At 43.6% G+C, this 25793-nt stretch overlaps 1 long non-coding RNA gene across 2 annotated transcripts; it reads right to left on the minus strand.

Moving 5' to 3' along the window:
• Positions 1-5477: 5477 nt before the first annotated feature.
• Positions 5478-10182, minus strand: LOC109746363 (uncharacterized). 2 transcript variants are annotated; one of them, XR_012201482.1, is made up of 6 exons: positions 9597-10182; positions 9423-9491; positions 8358-8562; positions 7285-7644; positions 6196-6279; positions 5478-5690 (listed from the first exon to the last, which is right to left on the minus strand). It is a non-coding gene; the product is annotated as an uncharacterized lncRNA (long non-coding RNA). The 2 variants fall into 2 exon arrangements; XR_002228780.4 differs by lacking the exons at positions 8358-8562; positions 9423-9491; positions 9597-10182 and having other exon boundaries at positions 7285-8278.
• Between the last annotated feature and the right edge of the window lie 15611 nt (positions 10183-25793).

Below are 25793 nucleotides of genomic sequence, written 5' to 3' on the forward strand. Positions count from 1 at the left end.
AGCAACAGGATGGCCAGGGGAGGTGAAACCCGTGCCAGTTACAACAACATCATCATCCGTAGTCTTGGCTGGGCTTGGCGGTTTATCAGATGTTTTTGCTGGGCTTGGTGGACCGGCAGATGGGCTTGGCGGATCAGTAGGCTGGCTCGTTGGATTTGTCTCCACCGCTTCAACAAAAGTGTCCGGAGCCTGAGGTAACGGATCATCAAGGACAGTGTCAGCATCCGGATCAACAGCCTCTGGGATCTTCTCCGGTTCAGTGGCCGGTTCATCATCGGTCGGTTTATTCAACTTAGCCTTCTTGCTAGGTCTGGCTTTGGCACTGGAAGGAACAGGCACAAAAATCAGTATGATAAAGTAATACAAGGCCGAAAAGGTTAAGTATGATATGCTTACCCAGGGACAGTTCTAAGAGGAGGAAGTTGTGTGGCCGATGACTCGCCGGATGATGAATGGGAAGTTCCTTGATAATTTGAGTCAGACAGATTAAGAGGATATCGGAAGTAACCCGCCTTAGGATAAAGTGTGTCAGGAGTATAAGAAACCTCTTGGCGGTGTTTGCGAACCGGAGAGTTCGGTAAACCGGAGGAGGTCACCACTTGGCCGCTATGCCGAGTTGTGCGGCGAGTTTCATGCTGTTGTGTCTTCAAAAGAAAGTGCGGATCCAAATAAGAAAGAGGGCATGAAAATTTTACTTTCCGGACTGCTCGACGGATTTTTTGTATTGGCACAGGATTTGAATCAGAAGAAAGAATGGTTACCTCGTCAGCACGGCTAGCTTCCGCATCATCCTGATAATGATCATTGTCAATAAGGTGTATGAAAAATGAACTAAGAGAGTCAAGTTCTACCTCTGAATCCAGATTATCCAGATCATCATCAATGTTTGTCTCAGACGGTTCAGCAGTTCTCTTTTTGGCAGGCCTCTTTGTAGCTTTGGTCTTGATGCGGGGCCCTTTCACCGGTTTATCCTATGATTTGTTTTTCTAGAATGGATCGTCACTCTGCACAGACATGCAATAAGTTATGAAAGAATACTTAACAAAGGATGGGTTAAGACAATAATGCGGTACTTCTTACCTTTGGCGGTTTATTGGAAGCATAGAAAGGACTGAGCCCTGTTTTGCTGCACTCAGCCACCGGTTCATCCAGCATTTTCTTGACGGCCTCGGTGACTTCATCGTCAGTAAGTTGGATGTCAATATGACGCTGAGGGTCTTTAAGATCCCCTGTGTATTCACACATTAAACCGGGGCGCCGGCTTAAAGGCAGAACGCTCCAAGAAACCCAGCATCGAACAAAATCAATGCATGTCAGTCCATTTGCAATGAAAGCTCTGAGTTTTGATAGCTGAGGGGCATATTTTGCTAGTTCCTTGGCAGTCAGTCGTTGAGGAACTGGATGAGTTTTTGTAAGCCGGTGTGGGCGATAACCCGGCAGAGGATTTTCATCGTCCGGAGCTATGTTTCGGTAGTAAAACCAAGTCTGATTCCAGTCCTTGGGGTGACTGTGATGCTTGGCGTGAGGGAAGTCAACATCTTTCCTCTTCTGAATTGTAATGCCGCCAAGTTCAGTGTTGGGTCCGTCTGTAAATTCAGTACGGCGGTTTAAGTAAAATAAGTCCCAGAACAGCTCGACAGTAGGTTCTTCTTGCAGATAAACTTCACAAAATACTTGCCAGTTGCAAATATTGGACACGGAGTTTTGTCCAATATCTTGAGGGCGGATCTGAAATCTAGCAAGCACGTCATGAAAGAATTTTGATCCGGGAGGGGTAAACCCTCGACTCAGATGATCAGCAAACACAATAACTTCTCCATCCTTGGGCTCAGGAGGATTTTCTGGACCGAGGACTCGCCAGTGGATGGTATATTTGCTTGCTAAAGCGCAAGTCGCAACACACCCGTTCAGTTGTCCTTCTGTAACCCGGGAAGTGACCCAATTGCAAGCATGGAACTGTTTGGCCATTTCGGTGAAAAGCTGGAAAAAAGGATCAATGACCGGTTTAAAATCCATGGCTGGCACGTACAAACCAGTGCAACGGTGGAAGAAGATAACATTGAAACGTCTGTATATATTAAACCGGATTCTGATAGTTAAAGCAGATTGGTGGTTTAAAAGAGGGCTAATGGTACCTAGCGGATTATCATTTTCTAAAGGTTAAACCGCCTACAATGGTGTGGAAGTTACAGATCTGAAAAATTCTGAAGTGTTGCACAAACAGGTTTCACAGGTTGGTATTATAATTTTGGATCTAATGCAGTTTTAAAGAATAAATTTTAAACCTAGAGTTGCAGTAGCAGAAGAACACATATGCTCGGATGGGATCTTATGCAGAAAAGGTATCTTCTGTGATTGAAAGGAGATGCTACACTACTGTCGTTCGACTTTACTATCAGATTCAGATCAAACTACGCGATCTAAGAGAGAAAAATGGGGAACGGTGAAGAACACCGATGAACAGCGGAAACCCTAATGCAGATTTGGTATAAGAGAAGAGGGGTACTTACTGACATTGTTGAACATCGGAGGTACGTCGCAGTTCTCTGGTCAAGTCAGGTCGATGCAGCGGCCTTTGTTGGTGCAGAGGCGAAGGTCGACGGCGGCGGCGGTGCTCGAGTTCTGAGGCGACGCGAGGTGGAAGAAAAGATGAAGAGGCAAGGGGAAAAGGAAAGGGACCCTTGGCCCTATTTATATGACGAAAGGGATAAGCAACAGGCGCGGGAATCGAGGAGCCTGAAAAAGGAGCTGTCGCCTCGATTTTGGAGGTTTATTAATAAAAGGGAAGGATATACAGTTTTAATAAGCAGGTGACGTCATGGCGATTTATTACAATCTTGGAAGATGACGTCACGGCGGTTTATCAGATTCACAGGAAGATGACGAGATGGCGGTTTACAGGAAGATGTTCAAGAAGAAATTTTCTTAAGTGTTGAAGATTGACATGAACAGGTTAAAATCAATCTGGGGCCTAATGTTGGGGATATAACTATTGAGTATAAACCGCCCAGGAGGGGACGGGTTATACTTATAAAGAATCATCCGCATTGAAGCCCATGAACATAAGGATTATGGCGTTTTACTATAGAGACTTAAAGGCCCAAGGCCCAAAGGCGGATTAGGGCCTGTATACATAAACCGCCATGTAAATACGTAACTTGTATTGTAAGGTAGGAGAAGGTAGAAACCGAGGCGGACACATGTATGAGCCAGCCTCGGGATTCTGTAGACCGCCGGGAGTCGACCTGTGTATATAAAGGGATGACCTGGCGGCGGTTCAAGGACAAGAAACAACATCTCGAGAGCCAGGTAAAGCGATTTCGCTCCCTGATCATCGAGACTCCATCAATTCCACCACGACTGGATCGTAGGCTTTTACCTTCACCGCAAGGGGCCGAACCAGTATAAACTCCCGTGTCCTTTGTACGGTTTAACCCCTTTAAGCTAATCTCATTGCGATGGCTCCACGACTAAGTCCTCACACTAGGACATCTGCCGTGAAAAAACCACGACAGCTAATGAAGATAGAGCTGAAGAGAGAAGAACCCGGGGAGATCAATAAGGATGATGGGATCAAGAAGGCCATGGAGGATCAAGCTCCGGCAGCAGAAGACAAAGACATCCTTCAACCTCATTACAATCTTCTTACCCCAATGGATATTGAAGCTTTCAAGATGATTGAGTTAGCTCGCATACAAAATAAGGATCTCACACGTGAAAATATTTTGTTGAAGGAGCATATCACCGCACTCAAGGGCATTATCCGCAAATTGGAGGATCTCCTACGCTCAATGTGCGACTATCCATCATCACCACCATCTTCTTCACCAGCAAAGAAGAACTGAGTATCTGGTATGGGCACTCCCCTTGGCAACCGCCAAGCTTGGGGAAGGTGCCTCGGTATCGTATCACCATCACACTCCTATCTTTACCGTTTTTCTTAGTTTGATCCTTTTGGTAATATCTTGATCTAGTAGAATAAATTTTTAGTATGATTTAGTTTTGAGTTTTGCTTTATGATGCTTCTATGTAATCGAGTCCATGAGCTATATATAATAAAGATTAGTTTTGAGTCAAGGGCTTCGTTATCTTGCTATGATCTTGAGGGAATAAAAAGAAAATAAAAAGAAATAAAAAGAGATCATATTGATCTTATGAAGAGTAATGACTTCACATATAAAGGAGTATGATGTATAAAAGTTGTTGAGAGTTGACAAACATAGTTTTGGTCATCGTTGAAATTAATAGGAAGGAATAAAGAAAGAGAGGTTTTCACATATAAATATACTACCTTGGACATCTTTTATGATTGTGAGCACTCATTAAAATATGACATGCTAAAAAGTTGATGTTGGACAAGGAAGACAACGTAATCGGTTATGTTTTCTTATATCCGAAATAAAGTATATTGTCATGGATCATCCAACATGTTGGGCTTGCCTTTCCCCGTCATGCTAGCCAAATTCTTTGCACCAAGTAGAGATACTACTTGTGCTTCCAAATATCCTTAAACCTTGTTTTGCCATGAGAGTCCACCATATCTACCTATGGATTGAGTAAGATCCTTCAAGTAAGTTGGCATTGTTGCACGCAATAAAAATTGCTCTCTAAATATGTAAGTTTATTAGTGTGGAGAAAATAAGCTTTACTCGATCTTGTGATGTGGAAGCAATAAAAGCGACGGACTGCATAATAAAGGTCCATATCACAAGTGGCAATATAAAGTGACGTTCTTTTGCATTAAGATTTCATGCATCCAACCATAAAAGCACATGACAACCTCTGCTTCCCTCTGCGAAGGGCCTATCTTTTACTTTTGTCTTATGTCTTATGCAAGAGTCGCGGTGATCTTCACCCTTCCTTTTTAGACTTTATCCTTTGGCAAGCACATTGTGTTGGAAAGATCTTGATATATACACACTACAAGAAATATGTCAACTTGTGACCTTGACTATTGGTCACTAAAAGGTCATTGTTTTTTTCATTTGCGACCTTTTTGTGACCAAAAACAGAAGGTCAAAAGCTGGCTGTCGTAAACTGAAATTAACGACCTTCTTCGGGATAAGGTCGTAGACGTTTACGACCAAAACAAAAGGTCGTGGAACCCATGAACTTTTGTTTTGGTCACTAGCTGTCTGCCCAGGCTAGGTCGGATCCGACGTGGCAATCTGACGTGGCAAAATTGTGACCAATTAAAAAGGTCGTTGATAAGATTCAGCCCGGTCCAATTCGGTATCTATATGGGCCGAGCCCATTAGTTCAGCCTTTCAAATATATATTTTTCATGGGCCGAGCCCAACAATTCAAGCTTTTTTCCAAGTCAATTCTTGTGGGCTACATGGGCCAAGCCCAATATTTCAGCTTCTTTATTTTTGGGCCTTGGCCTTCTTACAATCATTTATTTTATATTTTCAATCATCATATTTTTGAGCTGGTCACTAGTCATAATGCCATACATCGGTCCCACATGCCAGGAATTTCAAAAATGCTCAGATTTTATTCATAAGTGGTTCCCACTGGTCAAGTTTCCATTTCACATCTTTTCAACATACATAATCACTATTTCAAACATACACTAGTCTTTTACAATTTGTTACAATATTACAATTTACAGTCTACTACAGAACCAAAAAACTCCTTCGCACTTGGCTTCACGGCTTCACACTTGAAAAAACTTAGGCCTAGAGCTCCTGTAAAAGAGTAAACATAGCATTAGAGTGTACTGCTGTTGAGGCTAGAACCAAACAACTTCAATGGCAACACTAAATGTAAGCGGTAGAACAGATTAAAAAAGGTAAACAAAATATGCATTATGGTACACTTAAGAAGATGTGGTAAATGTTTAGCAAAATTGTTCATGGGAGTAACCTTAATTGTTCAAAATCAGAGTTGAAAATGCAAGGAAATTAAGTTACAGAAGACAATCAGGTATTCTATTTACACAGCATTGTCAACAATAAATACAATTCTCTACGAGCGACAAAATTAGTTTTCTTTACATCCTTAATCCTTGCAAGTTGAAAAAAGACAAGATAGCATCAAATCAGGTTATAGTTTGTGGGAATCAATGCACACAGCATGAACGAACAAAAGGGGAATCAAGTAGGCTCATCCTCTTTCTCATTCCAGATTTGGTGTTTATTGGCTTAGTAGCAGAGGCGGAAATATAAGCATTTGAGGTGGAAAGCTACGTACATGTGCACTTGCGAGGCCACATATTCTGGGTCGTCCACCACACTAGCAACCATCACGTACCCATCGCCATCAGCAATGTTACTCCTGCAGCAGCAACAAATAACCATTTATAAATTAAACAGACCAGCTATGCATACAAGGTTATCTAAGCATGTAAGTACAATCCAGGTATAAAGTGGATGGCAAAGCGTGGCTGTTGTTGTTGCTACTTTAGCAAACTGAGCTAATTAATCTCATCAACCTAATACACTTCTCTCAAAAAAGAAAAAACAACTTAAAATATTGAGTACGGCAGCAACATCTACTTGTTACTGGAGTTCCAGTTCAAGATGGCCAGAGGCCACATGGCACCATGGAACCTGCACAATTTCCACCATATATATGAATGAGTTAGAAAAAATACTAGTGTTGAACTACCCGGCCTCATACATATATATACATAGGAGCAAATTTGATTACACAAGAAGGTAGCTGGAGTGGTGGTCGACGAAATGAAAATCGACGGCCACGGCTCAGCGAGGAGAGGAGCTCAACATTGAAGTTTCGCAAAACAAGAATACATTAATTTGAGAGTGGGTTTTAGTAGCTCAAGCTTAGTTAAGTTAAGCACTTAGTACTAAACAGCAACAACACTTGAACCGTAACATGTCCAGAAAGAAAACAAAACATGAGACCAGTATTGATAGCAAGTCCACGAAGGCCATCCAATGGTTTCAGCCACATCCTAATAAACCTGCAGCATTCTTTAGCACCTAATTATCAGCAAGAAATCAATGGCTAGATGAGCACCACCACAACAAATCGGCACTAACACTTGGCCATCGACGCGATGCCCAAGCAAGGAACCAGCTCGCACACGCAAGATGATGATTGCATACATACAAATCATGCGCTGGCAGAAACAATCCAAGCATGAGCTCATCTTCTCTCTCTGTTTGGTAACTAACAACCTAAATAAAATAAAATAAAAACATGACTTGTTCATACAGATCCCTCTAAAATTCCTTGGGACAAGTGCATCACATATTCGTCAACTTAGCAGCAGAAGTAGTGAGCACAGGAAGAGGGGGAGGGAGATGGAGGAGCTACCTGCCGCGATCGCAATCGAAGCAGAGGAGCAGACCCCTCCTGCCCATCCCCCACAAGCAGGACAGGGCTGCCAGCTGGGCACGCCCCTACTCCTCCGCCTCCTCGAGTAGGAGACCCCCTTCCCCTACTGCTGCTTGGCGCGCCGCATCACTAGTCACCTCCTCATGCAAGAAGTACACAATAAATAGACAGACGGTCAGTGAGGTACATTTTCATAGCAACAGAAGCTTAGAATTAACAGAAATACACACATCAAATGAAGTCACTAAGATACTTAAGTCCACCACATGGTGTAGACGCGTGCCTAGTTGGGTAGTTTTAAGCGCCGCCAGGGCATGCGGTCAAAACTGTCCAGTTTTCCTGTTGGCAGGAGTAACATATCAAGTATGAAAGCTTAGACTTGGATCAAGATATTAACTATTCTTTCATGCATATGCAGGTGCATCCTACAGACTACAGTACAACACCAACTTGACACCCGAGTAGTCCAACTTGATAGGTGGGAGTAACATTTACAGTATCAAGCTTGGACTTGCATCCCACATGTCAATTCTTCTACTACCTAGAAGCTAGAGCAAGCATATGGAGGTGGTATAACATAACATAAAGAGCAACAACTTGATAAGTCTGCCCCAATAGTCCAAGTCATGGAAAACAACATAACATAAAGAGCAACAACTTGATAAGTCTGCCCCAATAGTCCAAGTCATGGAAAACAATGTACGGCAACCCTAAGAAATCTACTTGCTTGCTCAACAAACGCCGAACAACAGTAGGAACGCGATATATGCTTCGTCTCCATGTACCACCGTACGTACCATGTTCCTCCTCCACCCAGCAGCACAGACTGGATAGGAATATTTACAGTAAATCCAGCTTGGATTAGCTCAAGCATGAAATAGAAGCCGACTGAACCAGACCAGCCCAGCACAAGAAACTGAACTCTAGCTTCTACTCAATTCCTCATCATTTATACTCTGTGACACCATGACATGTATGCAAGCACCGAATAATCAGATCCAACTCGTAGCCTAACGCTTACGCAACAGACAAAAGCATCAAATCGAAGCAACCTGACCTAGACCGAGCACACAAATAACTGAACTTGGAGCACAGAAATGGCTATCCGATTCAAGCAGCCACCAAACAGCCAGGGCCCCGCCGAGCGCGAACTTCCTGGAAATAGTCCACCCAGCAGCATCCGCGATAGCTACAAAGCAGAAGCACTCCCGGCACTGGCACTGATATCCATCAACTTGCTGCAGCCAGCTCGAAATCCTGCCAATAAATGAGGATATTATATCAAGATCAGTAGTGATGAGCATGCTGGTGTCCAACACAGCAACTTGTGATAACAACCAAATGGTAGAAATAAATCACACATCATGCTTCAAACGGCAGCTCCAAAATGCAAATTAAGCATACAGTGTATTATGTTCCACATATCTCAATACAGTCATGAAAATATCATCTATGCCCTTTGAGGTAATTCTGTTCTTGCACCTTTTTTGTGACTGTCAATCCTCTTTGAGTGTGATTGGCATTTCAAGTTGAGACAAGAAAAAAATGAGGTGCAAAAAATTAGGAGATCAAGATCTTTTTCACTACTCTATGAATATGTACCATCGATGAAAAGACTGCCTTATCACACAGCTAAACACACTAATCCTAAAAAACACTGACCCTAGGCTGCAGCATCTGACAGTTTAGTTCAGGAATAACATCCATTGTTGGTGATCAGAACAACTACGGTTCCAGTTGATATATAGAAAACATGCAGCAGAACGGCCCACTGGTAAATTCTATCGGACTTGAACACATTAATTACTTGCCACCTCTTCTACCAATTTTGTTTCTACGAAAGAACAATGTTAATTCATAAGTTAATTAAAGATGCAACACTACCAGCGGGATGCATGACCTTCATGTGTGGGTTAATGCCGCATAACAAACAATGATTTTACTTCAGGAACAATGATTCTAGCGAATGATGCAAGAGAGAAAAGGGTTCCATCCGTCACAATTAACACAAACAACTACTACTTCACCATAAGCTAGCGAATTCCAGGACGGACTCGCGGAGAAAGCAGTACTAGGAACGTGTGGAAGGGGAGAGGAGGTGAGGTGTGGTGGGGTACCAAGGCGGTGAAGAAGGTCTTGTCGCCGACCTCGGAGAGCACGTTCATGGCCAGCGACTTGGTGAGCCCCTGCAGCAGAAAGGAACCAAGCGAAAAAAACAGGTCAATTCAGCAACCTCCACCTGCGCCGCGCAACGAGAAAGAGAGGAGAGAGGGGGAGGGAGGGGAGCTGGCCCCGAGCAGAGACGGCGACATGGCGGCCGGCGGCGGAGGAAGGCGCCGATTCCGATCTTGGAGGTGAGGAGAGGATGTGCAGGGACCTTGACGAAGAACTCGGAGACGGTGGGGACCTTGACGATGAACCCCGCGGCGGGATCCCAGACCTGGTGGGCGGGGACGGCCTTGGCACCGGCGCCGGGGCGGGAGCGGCAGGTGGAGCAGCGCCGGAGTTGGTGCGGGCGTGGGGTAGCAGGTCACGGGTGCGGGCCCGCGGAGCAAGACCCTCCTGGTCGCAGCGCCGGAGTTAATGCGGGCACGGGGTAGCAGGTCGCGGGTGCGGCCCCGCGGAGTGAGGCCCTCCTGGCCGCGGCGGCGCGGAGGCCGACGCCAAGAAGGGCAACCCCGCCGAGGAGGCAATGGCGAGGGCAGGGGAGGCGGAGGCCTTGAGCGCGAACGTCGACGACGGAGGAAGGGGACGGTGGACGAGGGGGGCTTGGATTGAATCTGGAGAGAATGGGGGCGGTGGCTGGCGGGGAGGAAGGGGAGGGGATCGAGAGGAAGGGGAGACGAGGAGCAGAGAGCGAGGGAAAGAAAGGAGGCGAGGGGGTAGATGGAAAATGACCACAGGACAGAGCTAGGGTTTCGGGGACGGTGTGGAAGGGTTGAGGACTACCGTTGGATCCCCGATCATCCGACGGTGTTTGATGCACAATCCGCGTGACACGTTCATGAACCAATCAGATTACAGTACGACGTTATTACCATCTAAATTGGTCATAGTTGGCTAAAATCAACGTGTTAAAATCGTGTCAGCTATTTTATGACCTGAAAATTTCAAAAAGAAAATGCAAAACTTTCTCATTGTGTCACCAAATGTGAACAAGTTTTCAAGAAAAATAACAAACAAGAAATAAGATGAATAACTTTTAAAAGGTGTCGTGAGAAATGAGTTTTTTGGCAAAAAAAACATTTTCCATTTTTTTGAGTGCCCAAAATGAGTTTTTTCATGAAGGACCTACCATATATTTGTTGCAAAATTGAACCAAATCAATTTTCTAAAATATTAGGCCATGTTTAATACAAAATTTCCCAAATGGTTGGGTGTCAAAAGTTTCGACCCACCTCTGGTGAAAAAGACAAATTTCCACCAATCCAACTCGAAGCGGGTCAAGTTTGAACTGCAGCTGCATTATAGTTTGCTCTTTACTTTTTCCAAAAATCCTTTCTAGGTACATAAGTATCTATTTAATCAGAGAAACACCAAACAAATTCCAAGATTCAACCACTAGCTAGGAACGGTCATGCCCGCCGTTTTGACCGCATTTTGAAACGGGCATAAAAATTCAAAAAAATGGAAAACCTTCGCATTGTGTCATTATATGTGACCAAGTTACCAGCAAAAATTATAAACTTGTAATAGGGCGATTATTTTTAAAAAGTGTGAAGATGAATGGCTTTCAACCCAAATGCTCAATCTTATGGAAACATTCATGGCATAGTTTGTTCAAATGATCTCATATTGTGCACAATGGTGCATCTTGGAATTCCAAACAATGTTGCCTAAGGGAGATTTCATTTTCTTTGCATGGATAATTCATTTTTCATTTTTTGAGTACCTGAAAAGAGGTTTTTTTGTGAAGGACCTACCATATATTTGTTGCAAAATTGTACCAAATCAATTTTCTAAAATACTAGGACATATTTAATGCACAATTGACCAAATGGTTGGGTGTAAAAAATTTTGATCCACCTCTCGTGAAAAAGACAAATTTTCGCCGATTCAGTTGGAAGCGGGTCAAATTTGAACTGTAGCTACCTCGTAGTTTGCTCTTTATTTTTTCCAAAAATCATTTCTAGGTACATAAGTATCTATTTAATCAGAAAAACACCAAAAAAATTCCAATATTCAACCACTAGCTAGAAACGGTTATTCCCGCTGTTTTGACCGCATTTCGAAACGGGCATAGAAAATTCAAAACAAATCAAAAAATTGGAAAATCTTCGCATTGTTTCATTATATGTGACCAAGTTTGCAGGAAAAATTATCAACTTGTAATACGGCAAATATTTTTAAAAAGTGTTCTTAGAAATGAGCTATCATGTGTGAAGATTCGTGGCTTTCAAGCCAAATGACCAATCTTATGGCCACATTCATGGCATAGTTTGTTCAAATGATCTGATATTGTGCACAAGGGTGCATCTTGGAATTCCAAACAATGTTGCCTAAGGGAGTTTTAATTTTCTTTGCACAAAAAATTCATTTTCCATTTTTTGAGTACCTGAAAAGAGGTTTTTTTGTGAAGGACCTACCATATATTTGTTGCAAAATTGTACCAAATAAATTTTCTAAAATACTAGGACATATTTAATGTACAATTGACCAAATGGTTGGGTGTAAAAAGTTTCGATCCACCTCTCGTGTAAAAGACAAATTCCCGCCGATTCAGTTGGAACTGAGTCAAATTTGAACTGTAGCTACCTCGTAGTTTGCTCTTTATTTTTTCCAAAAATCATTTCTAGGTACATAAGTATCTATTTAATCAGAGAAACACCAAAAAAAATCCAAGATTCAACCACTGGCTACGAACGGTTATTCCCGCCGTTTTGACCGCATTTTAAACGGGCATAAAAAAATCAAAAAATTGGAAAACCATCGCATTGTGTCATTATATGTGGCCAAGTTTCCAGGAAAAATAATAAACCATCTTGGAATTCCAAACAATGTTGCCTAAGGGAGTTTTCATTTTCTTTTCACGAAAAATTCATTTTCCATTTTTTGAGTGCCCGAAATGAGTTTTTTTTGTGAAGGACCTACCATATATTTGTTTCAAAATTGGACCTAATCAATTTTATAAAATACTAGGCCATATTTAATTCACAATTGACAAAATGGTTGGGTGTCAAAAGTTTTGATCCACCTCTGGTGAAAAAGACAAATTCCCGCCGATTCAGGAGGAAGCGGGTCAAATTTGAACTGCAGCTGCCTCATAGTTTGCTCTTTATTTTTTCCAAAAACCATTTATTGGTACATAAGTATCTATTTAATTAGAGAAACATCAAAAGTTTTCCAAGATTCAACCACTAGCTAGGAACGGTCAAGCCCGCCGTTTTGACCGCATTTTGAAACGGGCATAAAAAATTCAAAAAAAACAAAAAACTGGAAAACCTTCGCATTATGTCATTATATGTGACCAAGTTTGCAGGAAAAATAATAAACTTGTAATACCGATAATATTTTAAAAAAGTGTTCTAAAAAATGAGCTATCATGCGTGAAGATTCATGGCTTTCAAGCCAAATGATCAATCTTATGGCCACATTCATGGCATAGTTTGTTCAAATGATCTCATATTGTGCACAAGGGTGCATCTTGCAATTCCAAACAATGTTGCCTAAGGGAGTTTTCATTTTCTTTGCACGGAAAATTCATTTTCCATTTTCCGAGTGCCTGAAATGAGTTTTTTTGTGAAGGACCTACCATATATTTGTTGCAAAATTGGACCAAATCAATTTTCTAAAATACTAGGACATATTTAATGCACAATTGACAAAATGGTTGGGTGTCAAAAGTTTTGATCCACCTCTGATGAAAAAGACAAATTCCCGCTGATTCAGTAGGAAGCGTGTCAAATTTGAACTGCAGCTGCCTCATAGTTTGCTATTTATTTTTTCCAAGAATCATTTTTAGTTACATAAGTACCTATTTAATCATAAATACATGGTTTGGTGGCGATACGTCGAGGTTTGGACGGTGGCCGAGGGCCCCAACTCTAGAGCGCGTAAACTCGCATGCCCGCCGCGTGGTCACCGCGTGACCGTGGCATTGCCATGTGTTCTAGGCGGCCTAGGCATGTCTAGTGGGTTGGGCCCTCCCCAGGTAGGTGCTAGGAAGAAAATCACAACATAAGATTCTCACGAGGAGACCGATCGATGCTCAAACATGAATAAGCAGCCAGTGTTTGATTAGCGGTACGGGAAATGCACATGGCTAATGGGCGTGAGTTTTGTCTGATGATGACCAGTTACTAAGAAGACCGTCTTCACAAATTTTCAGTTCAAAAGGAGGAGCCTAGTTGGTACTTGCTTTGCAAAGTACAACACTGGACATAAATACGAATGTTGAAGCTAGGCTCAAAATAATGAATGGATTGAGCTGGCATTTGGTGGAGGATAGTTATTTGGGCATAGGAAAGCACTGTAGAAAATGGATACCATTTGGACATGCCAAAGTGGTACTTCCTTCACAAAGTGTTTTTCTGAACAGAATAGGAAAGTGAATATTTTTGAATTATTTTTGAACTAGGCAAGGAAGGTTTTCTACATATTTAAGGAAGATATGACCCAAAGAATTTATGAGATTATTTTGGGAATTTTGGGAATGAAAGAAATATAGGTTGCTTCACAACCTAGGGCAAAAACTGCCACATGGACATGACACATAGGCAAAACTGATGAGGTGGCACCTAGTCATAGCAACCCACCACAATTTACAAGGTTATGACCATCTATATTGGTCATGATCAGCTAGAAATAAGGCAGCGGACCAGTGCTATCTGCTTTATGACCATTTCGTGTAAGGAAATTACGACCTTTCTAACCAAAATGGTCGTTATAGTTTAGGGTTTGGAGCCCCCCGAACAGCTTTTGACCAATTGGTCTGAAATGGTCATAGATCTATGACCAATTCTTCCAGGGTCACTGACAGAAGGTCACTAGTTGACATATTTCTTGTAGTGATATCCAATTGGATGTAAGTTATCATGAACTATTATTGTTGACATTACCCTTGAGGTAAAAGGTTGGGAGGCAACACTATAAGCCCCTATCTTTCTCTGTGTCCGATTAAAACTCCATACCCATAAATATTGCGTGAGTGTTAGCAATTGTGAAAGACTAAATGATAGTTGAGTATGTGGACTTGCTGATAAGCTCTTACATTGACTCTTTCCGATGCTATGATAAATTGCAATTGCTTCAATGACCGAGATTATAGTTTCTTAGTTTTCAATGAAGTTTCTGATTCATACTTTAGATTGTGAATAGATTATTACTTTAGCATAAGAAATCATATGACAATATATATATATATATATATATGTTGCTGCTATAAGAATGATCATGATGCCCTCATGTCCGTATTTTATTTTATCAACACCTCTATCTCTAAACATGTGGACATATTTTTCGTTATCGGCTTCCACTTGAGGACAAGCGAGGTCTAAGCTTGGGGGAGTTGATACGTCCATTTTGCATCATGCTTTTATATCGATATTTATTGCATTATGGGCTGTTATTACACATTATGTCACAATACTTATGCCTATTCTCTCTTATTTTACAAGGTTTACATGAAGAGGGAGAATGCCGGCAGCTGGAATTCTAGGCTGGAAAAGAAGCAAATATTAGAGACCTATTCTGCACAACTCCAAAAGTCCTGAAACTGCACGGAGGCACTTATTGGAATTAATCAAAAATATTGGCTAAAGAATCAACCAAAGGGGGCCCACACCCTAGCCACAAGGGTGGGAGGCGCGCCCTACCCCCTGGGCATGCCCCCCTGTCTTGTGGGCCCCCTGGCAGGCCTCCGGTGCCCATCTTCTGGTATATGAAGTCTTTCGTCCTAGAAAAAATAAGAAGGAAGCTTTCGGGACGAAACATCGCCGCCACGAGGCGGAACCTGGCGAAACCAATCTAGGGCTCCCGTGGATCTGTTCTGCCGGGGAAACATCCCTCCGGGAGGGCGAAATCGTCACCATCGTCATCACCATCGATCCTCTCATCGGGAGGGGGTCAATCTCCATCAACATCTTCACCGGCACCATCTCCTCTCAAACCCTAGTTCATCTCTTGTATCCAATCTTTGTCTCAAAACCTCAGATTGGTACCTGTGGGTTGCTAGTACTGTTGATTACTCCTTGTAGTTGATGCTAGTTGGTTTATTTGGTGAAAGATCATATGTTCAGGTCCTTTATGCATATTAATATCCCTCTGATTATGAACATGAATATGATTTGTGAGTAGTTACGTTTGTTCCTGAGGACATGGGAGAAGTCTTGCTATAAGTAGTCATGTGAATTTGGTATACGTTCGATATTTTGATGAGATGTATGTTGTCTCTCCTCTAGTGGTGTTATGTGAACGTGGACTACATGACACTTCACCATTATTTGGGCCTAGAGGAAGGCATTGGGAAGTAATAAGTAGATGATGGGTTGCTAGAGTGACAGAAGCTTAAACCCTAGTTTATGCGTTGCTTCGTAAGGGACTGATTTGGATCCATATGTTTCATGCTATGATTAGGTTTACCTTAGTACTTCTTTTGTAGTTGCGGATGCTTGCAATGGGGGTTAATCATAAGTGGGATGCTTTTCCAAGGAAGGGCAGCACCCAAGCACCGGTCCACCCCCATATCAAATTATCAAAGTAACGAACGTGAATCATATGAGCATGATGAAAACTAGTTGGACGATAATTCCCATGTGTCCTCGGGAGCGCTTTCCTTCATATAAGAGTTTGTCCGGACTTGTCCTTTGCTACAAAAAGGATTGGGCCACCTTGCTGCACCTTGTTTACTTTTGTTACTTGTTACCCGTTACAAATTACCTTATCACAAAACTATCTGTTACCGATAATTTCAGTGCTTGCAGAGAATACCTTACTGAAAACCGCTTGTCATTTCCTTCTGCTCCTCGTTGGGTTCGACACTCTTACTTATCGAAAGGACTATGATAGATCCCCTATACTTGTGGGTCATCACCGATTTCCCCTCCCTCGGAGGGGGCCGCTCATTCGACTCTGGAGCCGTTTGTATCTCCGGAGCGGTGTTCGGCCGGGGGCCGGATCATCCTCGGCCCCCATCGCCAGTCTTCATGGGGGTCGCGCCCCCCACGTTCTCGGTAGCCAAGGTGTTATCCTCTGGCACCGTCCTGGTCCTCTCCCGCACTTCTCCGAAGCCCGGAGAAATCCTTTGGGACGACACCTCGGTGTCATCCGCCCTAGGAGGCGGGGAAGCTTGTGGAGGCGTCTCACTCTCCATCATCTCCGGCGGTAGATCCCCCGATGATGATGATACTTGAGGGAGATCGCGGGCCGGACTGAAACACATAATTTAATATTATTCTCACAATTCGTAAAAGATTAGATGTATATGAAGCATCCTTAGGTACTTACGATGCGGCAAGTGGCTTGGCCCGGGGGCGGTGCTTGGGGATTTCTTCGGCGTCTGAATCCGAGTCGTCCGAGAGGGATATCCTTCCCCTCTTGGACGCCCCCTCCTCCGGATCTACGGAGGCCGCCCTCTTTTACCCTTGAAGAGGAGGGTTCTCTTCTTCCTCCTCCTCCTCATCCTCGTCTTCGTCTCCCTCGTGAGAGGAAGGAGCCTCGGTTCCTCCGGACATAGCGCCCGAAGTACCTTCGGGGTGGAGGCCACCTTCGGCCTCCTTGCCCTTCTTCTTCTTGTCCTTCTTTAACGGCGCCTGGTAGGGCGCCGGAACCAGCATCCCCATTAACAAACGCTCAGCTGGGCCTTCGGGGAGTGGAGCCGGACATCTGATTCGCTCCACCTTCTTTATCCATCCCTGTTCAGGGGGCGGAATTATCAGTACCCCTCCCTAAAGTTGATGAACTAGGTAATGTTCGGAAATTTAATACTTACTGGGGAGGCCGGATTGTTACAGTCGAGGTCGGTGTCGTCAGACATCCTTGGCCACGCCTTCTGGCTCTTGAAGAGCAGCTTCCAGATCCCTTTGTGCGTCGTGCCAAAGAATCGCTGCAGGGTCCGTGGCCCTTCCGGATTAAACTCCCACATGTTGAGAGGCCGTCGTTCGCAGGGAAGAGCTCGGCGGATAAGCATCACCTGGACCACATCAACAAGGGTGATGTCCTTTTCTATCATACTCTTGATACGCTTTCGCAGCATCAACACCACGTCACAGGATCCCTAGTCTAGACCCTTGTTGGTCCAAGACACGAGCCGCAGCGGAGGTCCGGATCTGAAAGCAGGAGAGGCCGCCCACTTGGTGCCGCGGGGTTTGGCGATGTAGAACCACTCCTGCTGCCATACCTTGACAGTGTCCACAAATGTCCCTTTGGGCCAGATAACATGGCGGAGCTTGCTCCCCATGACGCCGCCGCATTCGGCTTGTTGACCGTCGACCACCTTCGGCTTCACATTGAAGACCTTGAGCCACAGGCCGAAGTGTGGGGGGACGCGGAGGAATGCCTTGCACAAGACGATGAACGCCGAGATGTGGAGGAAGGAATTCGGGGCCAGATCGTGGAAATCCAGCCCGTAGTAAAACATGAGACCTTGGACGAAGGGATGGAGGGCAAACCCGAGTCCTCGAAGGAAGTGGGGGATGAATACCACCCTTTCGCCGGGCTTTGGGGTAGGGATGACCTGCCCCGGGGTAGGAAGCCTGTGTGTAATCTCTGTCGTCAAGTACCTCGCCTCCCATAGATCTTTGATGTCCTTCTTCGTTACGGAGGAGGCCATCCACTTGCCCTGGGAAACGGATCCAGCCATAGCTAGAAAAGTTGGTGTGATGGGAAAGATTGGGACTGGGGCGCTGGAGCTCGAGGACAGAAGAGGCAGGAAGGTGTGGGGAAGAAGGATGGATTTTTATCCGTTTATATAAGCTGCGAATATCAAGCGCCTCCCTCTCATGAGCCTTAAAACTCGCCTATTCCCAAGGGGACGTGCTAACGGCTCGGTTGGATTACCCGAACCCGTATTGATGAGAATCCCGCAATAAGGGGGCATGATCTCTGCTTTGACAAGACGTGTCAATAGAGGCCGCGCCTCGAAACACGGAGCGAGAGGCCAAAAAACGGTTCGATATAATGATAAGGCCGGACGTAACGTCTCGCCGAAAAAGCTGTCAGTAGACATGACTTATTTTGTTTAAGTATTTTGTCCTTGGGGTTGGAGGTTATAACTATTATACAGAGCCGGATATAGTTCTTTGGGTCAGCTACTTTGAAGTGTTCGGAGGAGGAACCCGCCTTGCAATGTCGAAGACAACCTGCGCGCCGGACATGTCGTCATTGAAGCCTGGTTCAGGGGCTACTGAGGGAGTCCTGGATTAGGGGGTCCCCGGGCGTCCAGACTATGTGACATAGGCCGGACTGGTGGGCCGTGAAGATACAAGATAGAAGGCTCTCCCCCGTGTGCGGATGCGACTCTCCTTTGCGTGGATGGCAAGCTTGGCATTCGGATATGAAGATTCCTTTCTCTCTAAACCGACTCTGTACCACCCTAGGCCCCTTCGGTGTCTATATAAACCGGAGGGTTTAGTCCGTAGAGGCAATCATCATCATACAGGCTAGACATCTAGGGTTTAGCCATTACGATGTCGAGGTAGATCAACTCGTGTAACCCCTATACTCATCAAAGTCAATCAAGCAGGAAGTAGGGTATTACCTCCATTAAGAGGGTTCGAACCTGGGTAAACATCGTGTCCCCTGCCTCCTGTTACCTTCGATCCTCAGACGCACAGTTCGGTACCCCCTACCCGAGATCTGCCGGTTTTGACACCGACAGGGGGGTTTAGGGGTTTTGGAGGGTTAATTTAGGGGTTTCATATTGTGTTAGCTATAGCTACTACATATAGAGAGAAGTGACCTCTCATTCTCCATGCTTGGTCGACACTAGCTACTATACATATAGAGAGAACTCGACACGCTAGCTAGTAAGCAAATGAAGGAACCATTAATTACACAAGATCGTCATGAACATATACAGAGAGAAGTGAACTCTTTTTCTTCGAGATTGCTCGAACAACAAGTTTTCGTATATCTATCCGACGCTACTACATATATACAATATAACATCTCTTACAATCCCTAACATCTAAAATCTATTTCAATTTCAACATGGTATTCTCCGTCTTTATGCATGACGTGGTCAAGAATAAATCCCGCCAATTCCTCTTGAATTGCTCATATGCGATCATGTGGTAGGAGTTCATCCCGCCAATTTCAACCTCATGTTGTTTAAACGGTACTTTTGTCCTAAATACAAATGGGGTGCACATAAATCTAATGTTTTTATGAATATTTTGATATCTTATTTGCATTTTTCTAAGTTCGTATGAATTTGTTATGAATTTTCAAATTGTTGGTCAAACGATCAAATGGCATTCGGGCGACCTCGGAGGCAAATCTAATGGCAAAACTGAGTTGAGTCGAAAAATAAGGACAAACCCCGTGGGTAGGTTTCAACTAGGGGGAAAAATGCATTTGTCCCTTTGAAAAATATTCATGACTTAGACAATGTTCTTGATTTTAAAAAATAGTTATGAATTGAAAAAAAAACAGGAATATAAAAAATGCTCATGAATTCAAAAAATGCTCTTAATTTCAAAAAATGTGCATGAATTTTAAAACTATTCACTAATTTGAATAATGTTCACAATTTTAGGAGAAATAAAAATTAAAAAGGAAGATGAAACAGAAAGAGAAAAAAGGAGGAAACAGAACAACAAAATAAGAAAGAAAAGCAACAAAAAGAAACACAGAAGAGAGAACGGACTAAAAAATGGGCCGGACAATGTAGCCACGCAACTCGTCAGGGTGCTAGGCCTATCCTAGACCTAAACACTTGTTTGCGGGCGTGGCTATACCTCGCTTTACGAGAGAGGGAGCACCTCGCCGCAAGCAATGCCCTATTGAGCCGGCCTAGTAGTGCGCTCCTTTTGTTCCTTCGTAAGCTAGTTTGTTGTGCATGTTTTTTCCTTTTCGTTTTCTGTTTGTATTTCGAAAATATTTTAAAAATATATAGTTCAAACATTACGTTAGTTTTAATTTTTTTCATTGATAAAATGTTCATGTCATTTAAATTTTTCCACATGTTTAAAACGTTCACAAAAATGAAATATTGTGTTCGCGTAGTTCTTAGTAAGTGTTCATAGAAATGGAATATTGTGTGCTCTAGCAAAACTGTTTAAAAATATGTGTATACAATGTAAAAATAATCATGTACCCCTCCGATCCGAATTAATTAACGGAAGATAGGCGGCGATGGCGTGAAGGAGATGGAGAGGTGTGGGTGGAAACGAGCTATATTTTCCCGGCAGGGATGGGTTAAAGTACAATAAGAAAACATGGGGAAAATGTTTCTGCCAAGGTAAGCTTTTAGCCCACCTCACCAGGATTTATTTATTTTGAGGAAAGGAGATGCTATGACAGCCTGCCTGAGACGCATGGGAATCGCCCATCACAGACCTGATCCTGTGTCCTGCCCATCAGCATCACAAGCGGGAGACTTTTCTCTTCACCTCATGTGATACAGCTATAACAGCTGCACGGAGGAGAACTTGATTGCCAGTAGAAGGTTCCAAAGGACTCTAGATATGAACACCAACGGCTCGTGCACGAGCTTGGTCTGCAACATCGCCATCACCTTACGTGTTTGTGCGCTAACTCCTCAAGCACTCAGGTCCACTGCGCACAAAACGCCCGATCTTACTTCACTCGGCAGCTGCCAGGCCTGTTCTAGTAGGACTCTATTTTTTTCCTTCATCCGCACCATAAAGCACGGTAATTAATTTAGCTAGTGTATATATACATATGTATGCGTGTAAGCCACGTGACTTGTTAAGTAAATAATAAACCGTGGCGTACAAGCAATCCTCAAGCTGATGTGACATGAGTGCCAAAACTAACAACACCGATCAGCCCGGAACGGGCGGTTCTCTTCTCAACAAGGTAGCTATGGTTATGGGTAGCTGAATGCGCAGGTAGAGAGACAAGTAGGAGTACATCAACTTCTTCACATCGTCTTCCCCCCGTTCTACCTCATACCCATTAGTTTGTCCCCCAACTTGATCTGATTAATTGCTCCGATGGCACCCCCGCCCCCGCCAACCTCTCACCCCCGCTTGACCCGTTTAATTGCTCACATAGTAGTCTCACTTGTATCCCTGGTCTCCATCCTCCTCGTTATCGTTCTTCAAACATGACGCACGTGGGCATGATTGATTCCCTGCGACTTTGATTATCGACACCATTGTTTAAGCTCGCATAGCCGCAAATGTATATTTTTCACCACATCAGCAAACTGCTGGCAGACCTAGGATCTGAGCACCATGGCGCCGGCCATAGATCAAAATATAGTGAAAATTTACACTATAGATAGTGTAATCAGTTGGAGTAATCCAAACACGTTACTAAAAGTTTGGTAAGTGCTAGTGTCTCATGGAAATACATGTAGGAGTTTCCATACAAAGTTGAGTCCGTACTATGATAGTGGTAGGCTGAGTCGGCTCATGTCTCTGAGTTGTAGTACTACTCCATGTGTATGGCCGTGACGTGTTGTGCTAGGAAATTATGATAATGGATAATATACCTACCATTTTTTTATGTTATACTCCTAGATGAAACATATGTGGCCTTTTGGGTAGCCCGAAAATTAAGGTATTTCTGAATGATATTCTACGAGACGTTTACATCTACATGTAAATATAATGTTTTTGAATTGTTTGGATCTTCTAATTTTATAGTCAAAATTTTGAAATTCGGAGATCAATGAGCCTATGATGCACGGAATGCTTGTCACTATAGTGATGAAATCTTACTCACCGCCTGTATTACAATGTGAATTCCTCCTGGTATCTCTCAAAACACATTCATGTAATACTGCAGTGTGTTTTTAGTCATTGTACACCATTGTAAAGAAAAACTACTTAACTTATATATGTCACGACACTTTTGCTTTGGGGAGGAAATGCTATTGCCATAATGAAAAGAAAATGAACATTAACAGTTTTCTTGAGAAGGCCAAAAGCCACATATTTAATCAAGTTTGAGCCTTACAAGAACACTCCTCGGGCCTTGATTGTTACTAGTGTATTTTTTAGGGATTGGTGGCAATTATCCCGGTCAAATCCAAATCCCCTCCTATCTGTAAAAGCCCGTTTGATTCTAGTGTATTTGGCTGATTTTATCCCCACTTTTCCCTAAAATTCCCCAAACTCTAGTTTATTTTTCTCAATACTCAATACACTACCCCTCCTTAGTGGATTGGGGATAAATGGGGATATGATGGGAATGGGTGGAAGTAGGGGTTTCCCCCGATCCCTTTTGGTATTATCCCTAATAATCTCCTCAAAAACTCTAGTAAACCAAACAAGGCCTCATGATTGTTTTTACAAACTTGGTCTGCACACAACTCGACGTGCGATAGGGCGAAGCACCTATATGCTGGAACCTATGGGATTGCAGCCGCACGCTGGAGGAAGGGAGCATGAGTTGCGGTACATGCCAGCCTTGCGCCAGGAGTCGCTAATGGTGCGGAGCGAAGCTGCTTCACTGTGCAGCATGCACCATCGTGTACTAGCGCGCCATGGCGAGAAGCCAAGAAGTTCCTTCTGTACAGGGCTACGAATAGGTGCGAAGATGCCAAACTAGATTGTCGGGGTCGACAGACTTCGAGATCCGGGTGATCTTCTCCAGCTTTTCTCGAAGAATAATGAGATTTTTTTTTTCGAAAAGGGGATCTCCCCGGCCTCTACATTAGAATGATGCATACGGCCATCTTATTAACGAAATAAAAGGTTCCAACAAGATTCTAAAGTCTCCGACTGAAAAGAAATAAAAAAACAGCTCACACAGAGCTAAAGAGGCTGGGCACACAGACTAGCCAAGATAAGACGCCACAACCGGCTGGCTAAAGATAGATAGGTAAACTAATTGCCTATCCTATTAGATGACCGCCATCCAAACCGGTTGAAGATATCCCGAGCTACCATCTCCCAGCGGATAGATCCAGTAACCAAATGCTCCCTGGCCTCCATCGGAATGAGTAGCGACCATGAACGGATCACGGCCGTGGCTCGGAAAATAACCTGCAAAAAGTGAATAAGTGATATTCTGTTAAAGACCAAATCATTTCTGCAAATCCAGATAGTCCACAACAAAGCGCAAACTCCAACACGAATATGTCTCGCTAATTCAGCCTCAATCCCAGTGAGCCATGTCCCAAATAACGTAGTGACAGAATTCGGTGGAGTAATATTAAAAGCGATGTGGACCGTCCGCCAAAGTACTCTGGCAAACGGGCAATCAAAAAAGAGATGTTTGATCGTCTCGTCCCGATCACAGAAGCTACACCTCATAGGTCCTGTCCAATTACGCTTAATCAAGTTATCCTTGGTTAAAATAACCTATTTATGGACAAACCATATAAACACTTTTATTTTCAAAGGAACTTTGACAGCCCAAACATACTTGGAGGTAGGAATGGAGCTCGAATTAATTACATCAATATACATTGATTTCACCGTGAATACTCCAGACCTAGTCAGTTTCCAGCGTAATTCATCGGGTTGTTGAGAAAGATGGACATCCATTAGTCTCCGAACTAGACGGAGCCAATCTTCCCAACGATTGCCCACTAACGACCGTCTGAATTGAATATTAAGGGGGATGGATTGAAACACCGTAGCAACGAATACCTCACGTCGTTGAACAATGCGATATAAAGACGGATATTGAATGGCCAAGGGTGTCTCGCCAAGCCAAGTATCCTCCCAGAATCGTGTACTAGCGCCGTTGCCAATAACAACCTTTGTCCTATTAAACATATATTGTTTGACTTTCATCAGGCCTCTCCAGAAAGGCGAGTCAGTTGGCCTTACTGTGACCTGTGACAAGGATTTTGTCTGTAGGTACTTGCTGTGAAGGATTTGGGCCCACATAGCATCAGTCTCAAAAGAAAGCTTCCACAGCCACTTGCTAAGAAGGCATCTGTTCTTAACTTCAAGATTCTCAATACCAAGACCCCCTTGATCTTTCGGTCTACAGATGATATCCCATTTTGCAAGTCTGTACTTTCTTTTTAGCTCATCACCCTGCCAAAAGAAACGCGATCGATAAAAGTCCAGTCTTTTCCTAACACCAACTGGGACTTGAAAGAACGATAAGAGAAACATAGGCATACTCGTGAGCACCGAATTAATCAGAATTAATCGGCCTCCATATGACATGAGCTTGCCCTTCCAGCAACTCAGTTTCTTCTCAAACCGGTCTTCGATGCACTTCCATTCTCTATTGGTCAGCTTTCGATGGTGGATTGGAATACCTAGGTAAGAGAAAGGTAAATCCCCCAAGTCGCACCCAAACAATTGCCTATAAGCCTCCTGTTCGTCTTTGGCTCTACCAAAGCAGAACAGCTCGCTCTTATGAAAGTTAATCTTTAACCCGGTCAATTGTTCGAAAAGGCATAACACCAGCTTCATATTTCTCGCCTTGGCCAGGTCCTGCTCCATAAAGATGATTGTATCATCAGCGTACTGAAGGATGGATACACCTCCATCAACCAGATGAGGTACCAAGCCACCCACTTGACCATTCTCCTTAGCCCTTCCTATCAAGATGGCTAAGATATCAACCACAATGTTAAACAGGATAGGGGACATCGGATCTCCTTGTCTTAGGCCTTTATGTGTCTGGAAGTAATGACCAATATCGTCATTCACTTTAATTCCCACACTCCCTTTTTGCGTAAATGATTCGACCTGGCGTCGCCAGGCTTCATCAAAACCTTTCATACGCAATGCCTGTTGGAGAAATGGCCATTTGACCTTATCGTACGCTTTCTCGAAATCCACCTTAAAAATGACACCATCTAACTTCTTGGAATGGATTTCATGGAGCGTTTCATGAAGGACGACCACCCCTTCAAGGATGTTTCTGTCCGGCATGAAAGCAGTTTGGGAGTGCTGCACCACAGAATGCGCAATCTGTGTGAGCCTATTAGTCCCGACCTTGGTGAATATTTTAAAACTAACATTGAGAAGGCAGATTGGCTTGAACTGCTCAATTCTCACAGCATCCGTCTTCTTAGGAAGCAGTGTGATAGTTCCAAAATTCAAGTGAAATAATTGAAGCCGTCCAGAGAACAAATCATGAAACATAGGTAGCAAATCCCCCTTAATAATATGCCAGCACTTCTTGTAGAACTCCACCGGAAATCCATCCGGTCCGGGAGCCTTATTATTTTTCAACTGTGCTATAGCATCAAACACCTCCTTCTCCGAAAACGGGGCAACCAGAATATCATTTTCAGCAGCCGAAAGTTGAGGCACATCCACAGTTCTGGACTCATCGAGGGATACACAATTATCCTCCGGAGGTCCAAATAACTGCCTATAATACTCGGTTATATATGTTTTTAGGTTATCCTGTCCTACAATAGTGCCCTCATCTTGTTCAAG

This window comes from Aegilops tauschii, chromosome 1 (assembly GCF_002575655.3).
Source record: "Aegilops tauschii subsp. strangulata cultivar AL8/78 chromosome 1, Aet v6.0, whole genome shotgun sequence".
NCBI lineage: Eukaryota > Viridiplantae > Streptophyta > Magnoliopsida > Poales > Poaceae > Aegilops > Aegilops tauschii.